Source organism: Canis lupus, chromosome X, assembly GCF_003254725.2.
Source record: "Canis lupus dingo isolate Sandy chromosome X, ASM325472v2, whole genome shotgun sequence".
In the NCBI taxonomy this organism is placed as follows: domain Eukaryota; kingdom Metazoa; phylum Chordata; class Mammalia; order Carnivora; family Canidae; genus Canis; species Canis lupus.
The window spans coordinates 16,475,991-16,490,277 of NC_064281.1; the positions used below are offsets into that span (position 1 = coordinate 16,475,991).

Here is a 14,287-nt window from a genome sequence, read left to right on the forward strand (position 1 = left end):
TTTTCTAATTTTATATGTATCAAATATGAAACATTTTAAGTTTAGATTATTTAGTGGGTTCAATAATTGATGGGTTTAGATGTGGTAATTATCAATGCTTTTAAAGCAATGAGGTGAGGGATCAGATCTTTTCCCTAGTCATAGTGGATCTGACAAGGAGACTCTGGTTTCTGATCACCACACTCAGAATTACCTCTTCTTTAATCCTAATGGATGGTGAGAACATAGAAAGAAGAGGGTGTACCGTGTTATCAAGATTCTAGCTCTTATTTATAAGACTAAGCCCTTATGTATGTATGGATGCAGGTTTTGAGAATCCCATTCTTGAGATCTAGAGGCAAAATTGGGTGTCATGATGCAGATGGGAATAGATGGATAGTGTTTTATAGACTGTAGTATTAAAAACATGAAATCATTCATTTTATATTTTTCACAAAGGCATCAAACAATTTTTTTTCATTTTAACAGTTTTTATTTAAAGTCATATAAAAGATTAGACTTTATTCCTGCATCTTCTCCATTGTTTCTTCCTTATATTTGCCCTCTTCCTTTCCTACTTGATGAGATTTGGTTTTACCTTCAAGGATTTTTTTTGTGGTCTTTGTCCAGATTCAGTCTAGTGATAACCACCTTGTTAGGATGAATGCCCACATGGACAGTTATGTCAGTCACCTTTCTTGCTGTACTGTTTCAGAGTAGATGACACATTTCTTTCTGATAAACCTAGACTACTTTGCCAATTTGCTGACCTTTGTAGTGTCCTTGCACAACCTATACTTCATCATCCTTTCAAATGGGTATTGATTGAACGTTTTACTTCTGTCTCAGCTCTTTGGAAAGAGGGAAAGACATAATCTTCCTGTGAATGCAGGAAGGTACATTGAAATAGATTTTGTGGTTCTTGCTCTGGTCAGAAGTCACAAAGGGATCGAACTTCATTTCGGTTGCTGGCATTGCAGGGATGGTTGCCAACAATTTCTTACTTAAATGTTTCCTTGTAATTTTATCAAATAGGTTTTATTTATATGATATGCCATCTGATACTGAACAAATGTTAGTGTTCTTTTTATTTGATGGTACTAATAAACATGTTTAAAAATATTTTTGAGGGCTTTTTATGTAGTCTTGTACCAGGTGCTCTGGTATATAAAACTTATGATTCTTACCAAAAATAAATATATCATAGAGCTCTGGAGATAAATATCTATGGATACAGATAACTCTTATTAACAGTGTGATAGGATAAGGGCCAAAGTAAAGAAGAAATGTATGGCCCTGAGCACAAAGAATTGGCTGATTTTACCTGGATGTTTTGGAGAATCTTCAGGAAGGAGAGACTTTTGAATTGGGCCTTGAAACATGAAGAATGCTTCAACGGTGAAGCAGGAAAAAGTACATAACAGAAAAAGAGAACAAAAGGAGCAAAGACACAGAGGGGAAAAGACCTATTGTTTGTATCCTTTTCTATAGGCATTTGGAAGTCAAGAGAAGATTTTGAGTAGGAAACTGACATAATTTGATCAATGTTCCAGCCATATGGAGGCTGAATTAGATGGGAGAAAAAGAGGTAAGAGAACACCGTTCAGAGGCTCTTGTAACAGTCCAGGAAAGAAGAGTGAGAGAAAGACAGGTTTCTAAAAATTAAATTCTTAAACTTTAATTCCAGTATAGTTAACATAGTGTTATGTTAGTTTCAGGATAGTAATTCAGCACTTCCATACATCACCCTGTGCTCAGCACGACAAATGCCCTCCTTAATCCCCACCACTTATTTCATCCATCACCCTTACCTCTGGTAACCATCAGTTTGTTTTCTATACTTAAGAGTCTGTTTCTTGGTTTGTCTGTCTGACTCTCTTTCCTTTTGTTAATCTGTTTTGTTTCTTAAATGCCACATATGAGAGAAATAATAAATTTGTCTTTCTCTGACTTATTTTGCTTTGCATTATATTCTTTAGCTGATAGGACAGGTTTGCCAGCACTGGTGAAAGCATTGGCTTTGGCAAGGTAAAAGGCATGGCTCTATGATTTGGTATAACAAGCAGAAGATGGATGAAGATAGAGAGAGATGAATTCATAAGGCAGAGCTCTATTTTACAAGAAGCAAGTATTAATTTTTCAATTTAAAATACTAATTATAACATAAATTAATTTTAGACAACGAGGTTCCTACAGAAGTATACAGAACTTGTGGCTCAGATCTAAAAGTAACATATTCTTTTGGAGTTTAGAAAGTCTAGATTTACAGTAGACCCTATTGATACAATGACATATATTTCCTCTAGCTGTGCTTGGCAGCCTAGAAGCTGGGATGGAGAAACGATTGGGGGAATTTATCTGAAGTTGAGATTCCATAGAGTAGATGCAGCAGAAACTCAGATGCATTGATTAATCTAGATAGTTGATAAGGGCAAAACTGAGGTTTTTGCACATGACATCCAAGTTGGGTAACCTGCAGTTCCTTTAAGCTGTCACACAATAGGGAATTCCTACACCACATGCCTTACTTTTTAACGTTGTTCTATCCTGTCCTCTCTTCTTTGAAGAGTTCTTTGACTCTTCATCTTTTTTCATTCTCACTACTTTTTAAGAATACACTGATGTGAGTAACAGAAAATTCTCACTCAATTGGGTAAAGAAAAAGGAAATGTATTATCTCATATGAAAGGAAATGTATTCTCCTATAAGAAGAAATGTATTAAATCACATAACTGGAAGTGCCAGGATAGGGAGGCTCCAGGGTTGCTTGATTTGGCACCTTTGTTATCATTAATTCAAATTCTTAACACCTTCTTTTCCTGAGTCTTCAATGTTGACATTATCACCAGGCTGAGAAAAATGAGAGGAAAGAGACTATGTCATCCTGTGGCACTTTCTAAAGAGTAAGAAACCTTTTCAGTGGTGCCCAAGCAGGCCTCCCCTCAAGAATCATTGACCAAAATTAGGTCACATGTCTGTTTTTGAACCAATCTCTGTCAAAGGGAATAGGATTATCCTGAGATCACACAGATCTTACTTTGGAGTCGGTCAGTAGTGCTCACTTCCCCTGAAGAACATGGCTGCATGGGGGCAGGGTGGATCCCAGAACAAAATTGAAGTTCTACAATGAAAGAAGATGGGAGAAAAGAATCTTGTATACAAAAGCAATATTTATTACTCTTTCATTTTCAATTTGAAGCTTTGCATATTTGCCCTGAGAAAAAACAGTAGTCCCTGTCATCTGGCAGCTGGTCTGATACGATACCATCAGCTGGGCCTTGGTGTTATTGTAAGCTGGCTGGGCACTCACAACTGAGCTATCGTGTTTTCTTATTGAATATAAAATATTACCTGAACAACAACATAAGATGAGGCTGCTCAGTGGTCACAGTTAGTCAAAACATAAACAAGATCACTCTATAATCAGGTTTGAACACAGATAAAACATGATCATCGCCCAAGCCACAAAAATGAACCAACATGTTCCTCTTTCTGCTGATCTGAATGACTATTGCTTCTTTACCAATCACAGCTTTAGTTTTATTCTAATCCTCCCTCTTTCTGCATAAGATTTATTAAAATAGTAAGTTTATTTTCATGTGTGGTGTAAGAAAATGGTCCATTCTTCTACATGTGGCTGTCTAATTTTCCCAGCACCATTTGTTGAAGAGACTGTCCTTTTTCCATTGGATATTCTTTCATGCTCTGTTGAAGATTAGTTGGCCATAGAGGTGAGGGTCCATTTCTGGGTTCTCTACTCTGTTCCATTGATCTATGTGTCTGTTTTTGAGTCAGTACCATACTGTCTTGATGATCACAGCTTTGTAATATAGCTCGATGTCTGGCATTGTGATGCCACCAGCTTTGGTTTTCTTTTTCAACATTCCTCTGGCTATTCGAGGTCTTTTCTGGTTCCATACAAATTTTAGGATTATATGTTCCAGCCCTGTGAAAAATGTCAATGGTATTTTGATAGGGATCGCATTGAATGTGTAGATTGTTTTGGGTAGCATAGACATTTTAACAATATTTATTCTTCCAATCCATGAGCATGGAACATTTTCCCATTTCATTGTGTCTTCCTCAATTTCTCTCATCAGTGTTTTATGGTTTTCAGAGTACAGATCCTTTACCTCTTTGGTTAGGTTTATTCCTGGGTATCTTATGGTTTGGGGTGCAATTGTCAATGAGATGGATTCCTTAATTTCTCTTTCTTCTGTCTCATTGTTAGTGTATAGAAATGCCACTGATTTCTGTGCACTGATTTTATTTATATCCTGCTACTTTGCTGAATTGCTCTGTGAGTTCTAGCAACTTTGGGGTGGAGTCTTTTGGGTTTTCTACATAGAGTATCATGCCATCTGTGAAGAGTGAGAGTTTGACTTCTTCTTTGCCAATTTGGATGCCTTTTATTTCTCTTTGTTGTCTGATTGCTGAGGCTAGGACTTCTAGTACTAGGTTGAATAGCAGTGGTGAAAGTGGGCATCCCTGTCGTATTCCTGACCTTAGGGGAAAAGCTTAGTTTTTCCCCATTGAGAATAATATTCCCTGTGGGCTTTTTGTAGATGGCTTTTATGATATTGAGATGTGTTCCCTCTATCCCTACACTATGGAGAGTTTTAATCAAGAAAGAATGCATGCTGTATTTTGTCAAATGCTTTTTCTGTATCTATTGAGAGGATCATATAGTTCTTGTACTTTCTTTTATTAATGTAGTGTATCATACTGATTGATTTGTGGATGTTGAACCACCCTTGCAGCCCAGGAAAAATACTTGCATCCCAGGAATAATCACAATATACTGGTGATAATCCAAGCTGGAATAACCACTATAGAAAACAATATGGACTTTCCTCAAAAAGTTAAAAATAGAGATACCTATGCCCCAGCACTTGTACCACTAGATATTTACCCCAAGGATACAAACATAGTTATCTAAAAGGGCACCTGCACCCCAATGTTATAGGAACAATGTTATAGGAGCAAAATATATAATTAATTAATTAAATTTAAATAAAATAAAACATTAAATCATAGAATTACTCCTGCTTCCTGAAAGCAATCAATCTAGAGCAAAGCCCTGCTTCTTCAAACCCTCCTTCAAAGCACCTGTCACAGGCCAATTCCTATGATAAATCTTTTCTAGTATCCTCTCACTGACATTCCCCATGGTGATTTTTCTCACTGCAATGAGTACTAAACTGAGCTTGTTTAATTTTATGTGTGTTCCTGGTGGTCTTTGTCTGGAATGAAGCCTAATTTCATTCTGGTCTAGACTTCTTTTGGCCATAATTCTCATGTGGACCTCAGCTGTGCTACCATAGGGTGGTTTTGAGGAATCATTGCTCTGTATTGTGGACTCTAAGTTTATCCTATCACTCTGCTTGCCATGGCCCCAAGAATTGACTGGTCATATAGAGAGACAAAGGAGGTCAGGATACATTTGACATAATGGAGGAATCATGGGTAGGATTGAGGGCATAGGATTCTTGAATGAATTCACATGATCACTTATAATAGTGTCTAGCACACAGAAAATGCTCTAGAAAATTTATGCCTCATTATTATATTTGTTACTATTATTACCACTATAATGATAATGTCAAATGCTAATTCAGTTTTTATTAAAAAGTGAAATAAGTTGAAGGTAATTGGTTATGGCCACAGATGGAGATTGTAAATAAATCACCGTCCCAGGGCCAGATGATGAGATATGGTGTTTTATGCTTGTGGATTGCTAAACTGTATTTGAAGAATAGTCAAGGAACTGGGTGAGCAGCTAAGTTAGGTTATCTCAGAATCAAACCTTGAAAATAATTTTAGTGTAACAGTTTATGTGGGAGATAATCCCAGGAAACACTGATAAGGAAATGACACAGAGAAGAAAACCTTTAAATAAAGGCTGTATTAATAAACAAGTTATTGGTGTGGGTAAATGGGGCCCAGTCCTGCTGGAGACCTCTGGGAGACTGCAATGAGTATGCCTCAGAGATATTTTGCTTGAGGGGAAGGAAAGCTGGAGTATTTATCCATCAAACCCCATTCTTCCTCAGTTGAGGATTGCTCCCAGAGAGGCATTAACTCCTTGGCATTTCTACATTTTGGCATGTTCCTGCAGCCAGAGGAATCCCTTAGACAGAGTCACATAGTTGGTACTTGTAGTGAAGTTTGGTAGAATATGAGTAGAGAGTGTCTACTATGGCATTTCATGAGCTAGATGAGTCATTACTACTTTTTGAGGTAGTACAAGATTACAGCAGAGAAAAGTTGCTGCTTATATTATTAATGAGAAGCATTGATTTTAATTATATCCCTAAAGGTAAAGCTTTTTCTTCAGTAACTCATTTATATGTTTGTTCAATGTTTCAGAGACTGTGCTAGATGCTATGGATAGGGTGATGAACAAGACATGGTCTTTGACCTCATGAAGCCTATAGTCTAGCAGAGGTAGTAGCAAGGAATAGTTTTTTACATTACTGGGTGAAACCTCGCACAATATGGTAAGTTCAAGGTGTTATAGGAAAGCTAGAAGCAAGATGGTCAGACAGGTGTTCTGGAGGAAGAAACAACTAAAGACTCTAGAAATGACAGTTATGCAGGTGAAGAGAGGGAGGGAAGGAGACAGTATTCCAGGCAGAGAGAACAAAGTATGCAGAGTCTGAGAGAGAAGAAGGGAGACAAGAGAGGGACAGGGTGAGAGAGAGCTAGAGAGCGAGAGAGCGAGAGAGAGAGAGAGAGAGAGCTGCCAGGGACCATGACACATAGTTGAAACATGGCTAGAACATAAAAAGGGGTGTATTGGGGGGTGAGATGTGGTAAGAGGTAAGCTCTGGGACATATAAAATTAGGAAGGACTTTCCAACCAGATAAAGAATTTAGACTTTATCCTGAGAGTGGTGAGAAGTCATAGGAGAGTTTTAATTGGGGGGAACCCCATGGCTAGATTTGCATTTTAGAAAAGTCACTATAGCTGATATTGGAGAATAAGACTAGAGGTAAGGAGGCTGGTATGGAGTCTGTTGAGAGGATACAGAGTAAAGAGTGGAGTAGATGGATGGAATAGATGGAATAAAGAAATAATAATATTGGCAAGACAGTGGCCGAATTGCTGGCTAGTAAAGGAGCAAATAACTGATAGAGTCAAAATAGGAGTTGTGGATAATGAAGAACAAGCATAGCAAGAGTAACTGGAGATGAGACAAAAAAGGATAAGGCATTCTGATTAAAGTCTGAATTTAGGATGAGAAATAGAGGGAGAGATTGAGAGAGTTATAGGAGGGAGAGATGGAGGGGAGAGGGGGAGGGAGATAGAGAGTGGGAGAGCAAGCAAGCAGTTCCTAGTGGTTACAATGTGTAAGGTGTGGCCATGGCAGTTAATTGATATGATTAGTAGAGAGAAGGTTTTTGGAGAGGAATATATGCAGGAAGCTGGGGATATTGGATATTTGATGGATGAACCCCTGAACTCTGAAATGACACAGGACAGAGGCAGGACTAGGGGTAGAGGGGAAAAAAACTGTGATCAGGGGATAATGGCTAAAATAAATGGTGGATGGGATGGAAGAGCTGAGAAAGTTGGTATATAAGTGCAATGAGGGGAATAAGAGGGTATTATAAACAGATGACAGTAACAGTGGATTGGGACAAGTTGCTCATAATTTCTACTATTTTTGTAATAAGGTGGAAGACTAGTGATGTGGGAAAAGCATAAGGAATGGAGAAACTCCTCATTGTATATAAGGTGAAAGAGAACTACTAGCCTCTAAGTAGATGTGTCCTCTAGGGCAGAGTCTGAGTAGAGAAGAAGGTGGAGGAGTAAGGGAAATTTGTTTACAATGGAAGGAAGTGTAGAGATTTTGGAATGAAGGGGAGCCATGGGTGGTCATACCTGGGAAAGGAATATTTAGAGCATTAAGAGATGAAAATGCTGAGTTCAGATGACCAGAAGGGCTTCTGTTTTGAGTGATGCCCTTGGATAACAGGAATGTGAGGCAGATTCATCTGTCCTCTGGGTACATGGTGAGAGAAGGACATTGTACTTGTCCCCAGGAGCCAGCCAAGATTCTCTTTGGAGGAAGGCCTGCTCCAGGCAAGCAACCTGCAGTCTTGTGCACTGCACATGAATTAATTCATTAATTCATTCAACATCATTCAACATTTAGAAAATGTTGGCTATGTGCAAAACTGGGTTAGGGAGTACCATTTTCCCAGCAACAAATGGGTGACCTACTTCAAGGAAAGCAAAAGCTAACATATGAAAATGAAATTCAACATTGATTGCATTAGCACAGAATTCTTTATGTGAGGAACCGATTCATGGTAGGGTTCCTTCCCCAAATTGTGTTTTGGATGACTTTTTGAACCTATTGTGAAGGGATGCCTTTACATGAACTAGGCTCCAGTATTGCCCCCCTACCCCACAAAACATTAAAACACAATTGGCAAAGGAGCATCGCACGGCAGTTGACAAGCACAGATTGGAGCTAGGCAGAGTTTGACTCTGCCTTTGCCACTCATCAGCTGTTGGCTTGGACAGGTTACTTTTTCTGTCTATGCCTCAGTTTCCTCATCTATAAAATAGAGATAGTAATATTACCTACTTCACAGAATTGTTATGAGGATTAAATTAGTTTCAAATTATTTGAAAAATGTTAAAATGATCTTTAAATAGTTAAAATTATTTGCAAAGGCTCAGAGCAGTAAATGCTTATATGTATGTTAAAATTGGGACATAAAGGAAATTTGCGAGCAAGAGCAACCAACTCACTGTTACTGAAATTTAAAAAAGAAGTCCTTACAGTCATTTATTTGTCAACTGTTTTCCAGACTTTGGGGTAAATAGTGGGGACTAATGGAGGCACAGAACCTGACCACAGGGTGCGGTGGATGGTGGGTGGTGGCAGTGGCCATCCTTTTCTTTTTACAGTAAAGAGCCTCCCCACTCACCCAGTGCTCTTTGAGAGTAAGAGAAGGCACTACGCTCTGTGGAGGCTGAATAGCAAGATTCTGATTTCAGGAGTGATGTGAGGATACCAGACAGATATGAGCATGTTCATCGGGAGCATTCCCTGGGGCCTGCTGTGTATCCATTCACTGACACTGATGTACAGTGACTGCTCTCTCTTCTCCTCCCTAACTAACTGGTGGTAACTGTTTTGGTCTGAGTGTTTTGGTTCCTGTGAAGGCCTTGACCTCAATGCATTTCTACAAAGAATCCAAGTATCACAAGGAAAAAAGAAAGAAAAAGCAACTCAATAGTAAAAACTAATTTAAAAATGGAAAAAGAATTTGAACAGATATTTCTCCAAAGAAAATAAACAAATGACCAATGAGCACTAGACAAGATGCTTAACATCATTGCCATCAAGGAAATGCAAATTAAAGCCACAATACGATACCACCTCCTACTCACTAGGATGTCTATAATCAAGAAGACAGATGGTAAGTGGTGGTGAGAATGTGGAGAAATTGGAACCCTCATACACTGCTGTTGGGAATGTAAAATGGTGCAGCCACTTGGGAAAATAGTTTGAGTTTTCCTCAAAATGTTGAACACATATGACCCAGCAATTCCACTCCTAGGTGTATTTCCAAGGCAAAGGAAACATGTCTACACAAAAACTGGTACACAAATGTTCATAACAGCCTTATTTACAGTAGCTAAAAAGTGGAAATAACCCAAATGTTTGTTGATGGATGAATGGATAAGCAGATTGTGGTATATCCATATAAGGGAATAATATTTGGCAATAAAAAGGAATGAAGTACTGAGAGATGCTATAGTATGGATGACTTTTAAAAACATTATGCTTAGGCAGCCCGGGTGGTGCAGCGGTTTGGTGCTGCCTGCAGCCCGGGGTGTGATCCTGGAGACCCAGGATCGAGTCCCACATCGGGCTCCTGCATGGAGCCTGCTTCTCCCTCTGCCTTTCTCTCTCTCTCTCTGTGTTTCTATGAATAAAATCTTAAAAAAAACATTATGCTAAATGAAAGAAGCCAGATGCAAAAAGCCAGATACAAAAATCATACATATTATATGATTCCCTTTATATAAGATGTCCAGAATAGGCAAATCCATAGAGACAGAAAATTGGTGATTGCTTGGAGCTGGGAGAAGGATTGGGGGGAAATGGGGAGTGACTGCTAATGGGTATGGGTTTTCTTTTTAGGTGATAGAAATGTTCTTTTTTTTTAAGAAATGTTCTAAAAATGTGGTGATGGTTACACAACTGTGCAAATAAGTAGGCTAAAAACCACTTTAAAAGGATGAGTTTTATAGTAAATTACATATTATATCTCAAAAAACTCTTCATAATAAAAAAGGGAAACATTATATCTGACTGGAGCCAGGTCAAGCTACCATTCATAAAGATTAGAAATCAAAGTTTTCACCATTTCCCTTCCCTATTCTTATCTGGGGAATACTAGAGACTGGAAAAGAATCTAGAAAAGCCCCTTGCTCCATTCTCCTCTTCCAGACAGAAGGCAGAACATTCAGGGATGTGGATTTTAAAATGCAGCTCTTTAAACTTTAGTATCTTTGTATGATTACTATGAAATTCCCCCAATCAATGGAATATGACAACAAGGTAATAAAAGGTATACTTAAGGTAGGAGATTCCTCATCGGATACTTCATAGGTTGCTGCTACTGAGGAATTTCACTGCAGAAAAGTTAACCTGTTGCTAGGCAACACTGCAGCTTGAATTGAATTCATAGTGATCAGAATGCATCACTGAAACTCACAATTCATATTTCTATCTCCAGTAAGAAGAGTGCAGATAACAAGCACTCTAAATTAAAAAGAGAATATAATCACAGAATTAAAGAAAATTTAAAAAAGACTCACATACTTCTCATTTAAACAGAGCTATTAAAGATTCTGTATATTTTATTAGATTCCTATTGTTCACAAGCATACATTTTTCATGATTATAATTGTAATGTGCATATCACCTAACAATCTTCTTTTGCATTTAATGTATTATAAGAAGGTCCCCATATAGTCATAAAGTCTTCCTAATGATTATTTTAAATGATCACATTGCAGTCCTTTCAGTTTCAGTTCATGTCCCATAGTGCTAAACCTTTGCTTTTTCACCGGACGTTTAGGTTTTTTTTTTTTTTTTTTCATTTTCTCTCCTTTGTAGAAAATTCCAGAGCATAGCTTCGTTGAGAAGAATGTATAATGTATAGCTTGACAAGTTAAGTACTGCTCTTCAATGACTATGTTTAATTAGCCTTCTTTTTTTATAGCCATTTGGAAATCACTTCGGAAGCACATTTAATCCATCCAATCAGTCATTTCTCCAGAGTGGGAACACTGTCTCAATGCTTGGTTGAGTCTTAAAGCTCCTGTGTGCCTGGCAAAGGACTCTGAGGGAAGCTTTACATTTTTGAGATTGCCAATTTTGTGGAATGTGGCTGGGGGAATTAACAAAATCATTTGAAAAGCATTCCACGGGAATGAAATGGAATTCTTTCAACTGAAAGGAATGGTGCTCCCTCAACACATGAAATTGACATGCAGAAAACTGGTCACATGCAGATCCTACCAATTTTTAAGAAATTAAAAATGTCTAAGGAAAAGGATTAAGAAAAAAAGAGGAATTTTATTGTCTCCAGTTTCAGGATTGTCACAGTTGCTAATGAGAGATCTCAAAAGGTTTGTTCAAGATTGGGGCTTTTTCTTATAAATATTTTATGATATAACTGCCTCATCTCCTTGCTGCATTTAAAAAAGGTAAAGATTAGACATCTAATAAAAATGTCAACTCTTTCACTTAAGAATGTTTGATGGTTGGGGATTTCAAGTATATAACTTCAATTACAGCCATTATCAAGGCTTTCAGAAATAAGTATTTGAAAACCATGTAGCAAAGGTTGAAATCGTTTTCCTCAAGTTAAAACAAAAATGGAAATCCTCAATCCAAATATGTGTTGTTATTCTAAAAATCTACTTTAGATCAAAAAGGTAATGTAGTTCTGCTGTCAAAAAAAAAAAAAACAAAAAAAAAAAAACAAAAAAACCAAGCTCTTATCCCTTTGGCCTTTACCTTTCAAAAGTGAAATGTTGCAAATTGATTTTGAGATGGGAAGCCCTGCTCATGTCAGTTAAATGCTTACCCTGGAAATTTTTGCCATTTCAAATAGAAAAACCTCTACAGGCTTTCTTCTGATTCAGCAGCAGTCTGCTTAGCATTAAGAAAGGGCAAGCATGACTCTAGAGTTGGGTAATTATGGCTGAGCTCTTGGATATTCTCTTTGGGAGATAACAAGGTCGGGTCTTCCCATATTACAAGATGTCAGGAAGAGCTTGCTGGCTGGCTGCGTCCTGCATTTTGAAAGCAATTCAGCTTGGAACACTTCGGAAGCATCCAATAAAGATACATCCCTTGCCAAATGGAGATTGCTTTAAAAAGAAACTGACCGGGAAATACAGCTCTCAGCAAGAGATCTGCAGAGATCTTTGACCAGGAGGCCATATTAATCATTCATGATCTCGAAGATACTCTCTAACTCAGAGCAAACATTTATTCCAAAAGTACTAAAGCATCTTGTGTATCAAGAGGCAAATGTCTTCCCAAAATAATTGAATGAGAATTTTATGACTAGTTAGAATTAAGTATCTGGTACCTTCATTTTAATTTTTTAAAAAATTAGGATTATTGAGGTATAATTCACCCTTTTTATGCGTACAATTCCATATTTTGACAAACACATACAGTCCTGTAGCCACCACCACAATCAAGACATAGAATATTTCCATCACTCTGGAAAGTTTCCTCATGCCCCTTTGTAGTCAGCCCCCTCCACTTCCTCCTGTCCCTGGCAAACACTGATCTGTTTTCTGTCTTGACAGCTTTGCTTTTTCCATGTCATATAAATGAATTCCTACAAGATGTAGCCTTTAGAGATTCACTTATTTCATTTAGCACAATGCATTTGAGATTTATCTCTGTAGTTTGTTTCTTTTTTTTTTTATTTATTTACTCATGAGAGACACACACACACACACAGAGGCAGGGACACAGGCAGAGGGAGAAGCAGGCTCCATGCAGGGAGCCCGACATGGATCATGCCCTGGGCCCAAGGCAGGCGCTAAACTCTGAGCCACCCAGGGATCCCGCTGTTTGTTTCTTTCAATTGCTTAACAGTGTCTCATTGTATGGATATACTACAGTTTGTTTATCCACTTACCAGTTGATGGACATTTGAGTTGTTTCCCTCACTTTACTTTCATATTATTTTCCTTTTCCATGATGGTGTACAGCTTACAAAGCTCTTTTACCTTCACTTAGGTCCTGTTATGAAAATATTGTTATTTAATTTTTTCTGACAATAATTAATTGAAGCCACGGGGAGCTTAAATGGCATTCGATATTTACCAGCTAGAGATAACAACTTCTTTCCACTATACATTGCTACCTCTCTGGTCTGAGATGAATATTGCCACTTGAAGATCTTTATCCATTGGGATATTACAATGCACTCACTACATGTTTAACAGAGTCTTGGGAAAAGAGGGACTCTAATTTTTCAGAGAAATGAGAATCCTAATGGTATCAGTGTGGTGTGGTAGGCAGAAAATCAGTTTTGGAATCAGTCTTGGATACTTATCCTAGTTCTGTGGCCTGGAGAAAGTTTCTGAGCCACAGTTTCTTTATCTGAGCAATGCTTTATACCAAAGTGGCCTCTAAACATTTTGATAATGAAGTGAAGTTACGTGTAGAAGATACGTCTCACACAGTTAGCTTTCTTCTTATATGTTAGCTTCCTTCTCCTTCTGCCACATGCACACACACACATGCACACGCCTGCCCACTAGTGTGAAAACAAAATTCTGGCAGAATGTGGTGCAGTATCAGGAAAGAATTGGACAGAGACAAAGCTTATAGTTGGAGACAAGAAGGAATGAGCCTGGAGAAAGGCTCCCAATCTTTGTCCTCAAGCTGAAGTACTGGTTGATGTGAAAGCCTTCTCCACCACAGACTACTTCAGTGTCCTCTAGTAGCAGACCTGATCTGGGAGGAGGCCCCTATGACTGCCATCTCTGGCTCCTTCTCATCTTCTCTTAGTTCTCTATCAAATAAGGCTCAGGGCTGATCTTAGATGAAATTGTGGGAAAGACTCAGTTTACTGTGGCTCTTTTTTCATCCACAGACTGCCCTCTCTTAGTTCTGGGAGGGACGTATTTAGGGTTCCCTGACATCCCAGTGTACTTCTCTTCCCTGAGTCTTATACCTGGGATGCCTCTGGCTTTGTGCTCAGACTTTCCTTCTCCACCATCAAAAACTGCCCAGTTCTA

General features: G+C 38.2%; 1 long non-coding RNA gene and 1 pseudogene across 3 annotated transcripts in view; both read right to left on the reverse strand.

Annotated features, from left to right (window-relative positions):
- Positions 1-500: 500 nt before the first annotated feature.
- On the reverse strand, positions 501-939 carry LOC112655604 (60S ribosomal protein L26-like; annotated as a pseudogene).
- A 1,689-nt stretch (positions 940-2,628) lies between these two features.
- LOC112655611 (uncharacterized) overlaps positions 2,629-14,287 on the reverse strand; it is a 30,121-nt gene continuing 18,462 nt past the window's right edge. Inside the window, exons 1-3 of one of the 3 annotated variants that reach the window (XR_007409358.1) lie at positions 13,180-13,285; positions 3,017-3,100; positions 2,629-2,829 (exon numbers count right to left, since the gene is read on the reverse strand). This is a non-coding gene — a long non-coding RNA (uncharacterized LOC112655611). Of the gene's footprint in view, positions 2,830-3,016; positions 3,101-10,584; positions 10,639-13,179; positions 13,286-14,287 lie in introns of those variants that run through there. The other 2 variants (XR_004812944.1, XR_003133811.2) reach the window with 2 other exon arrangements.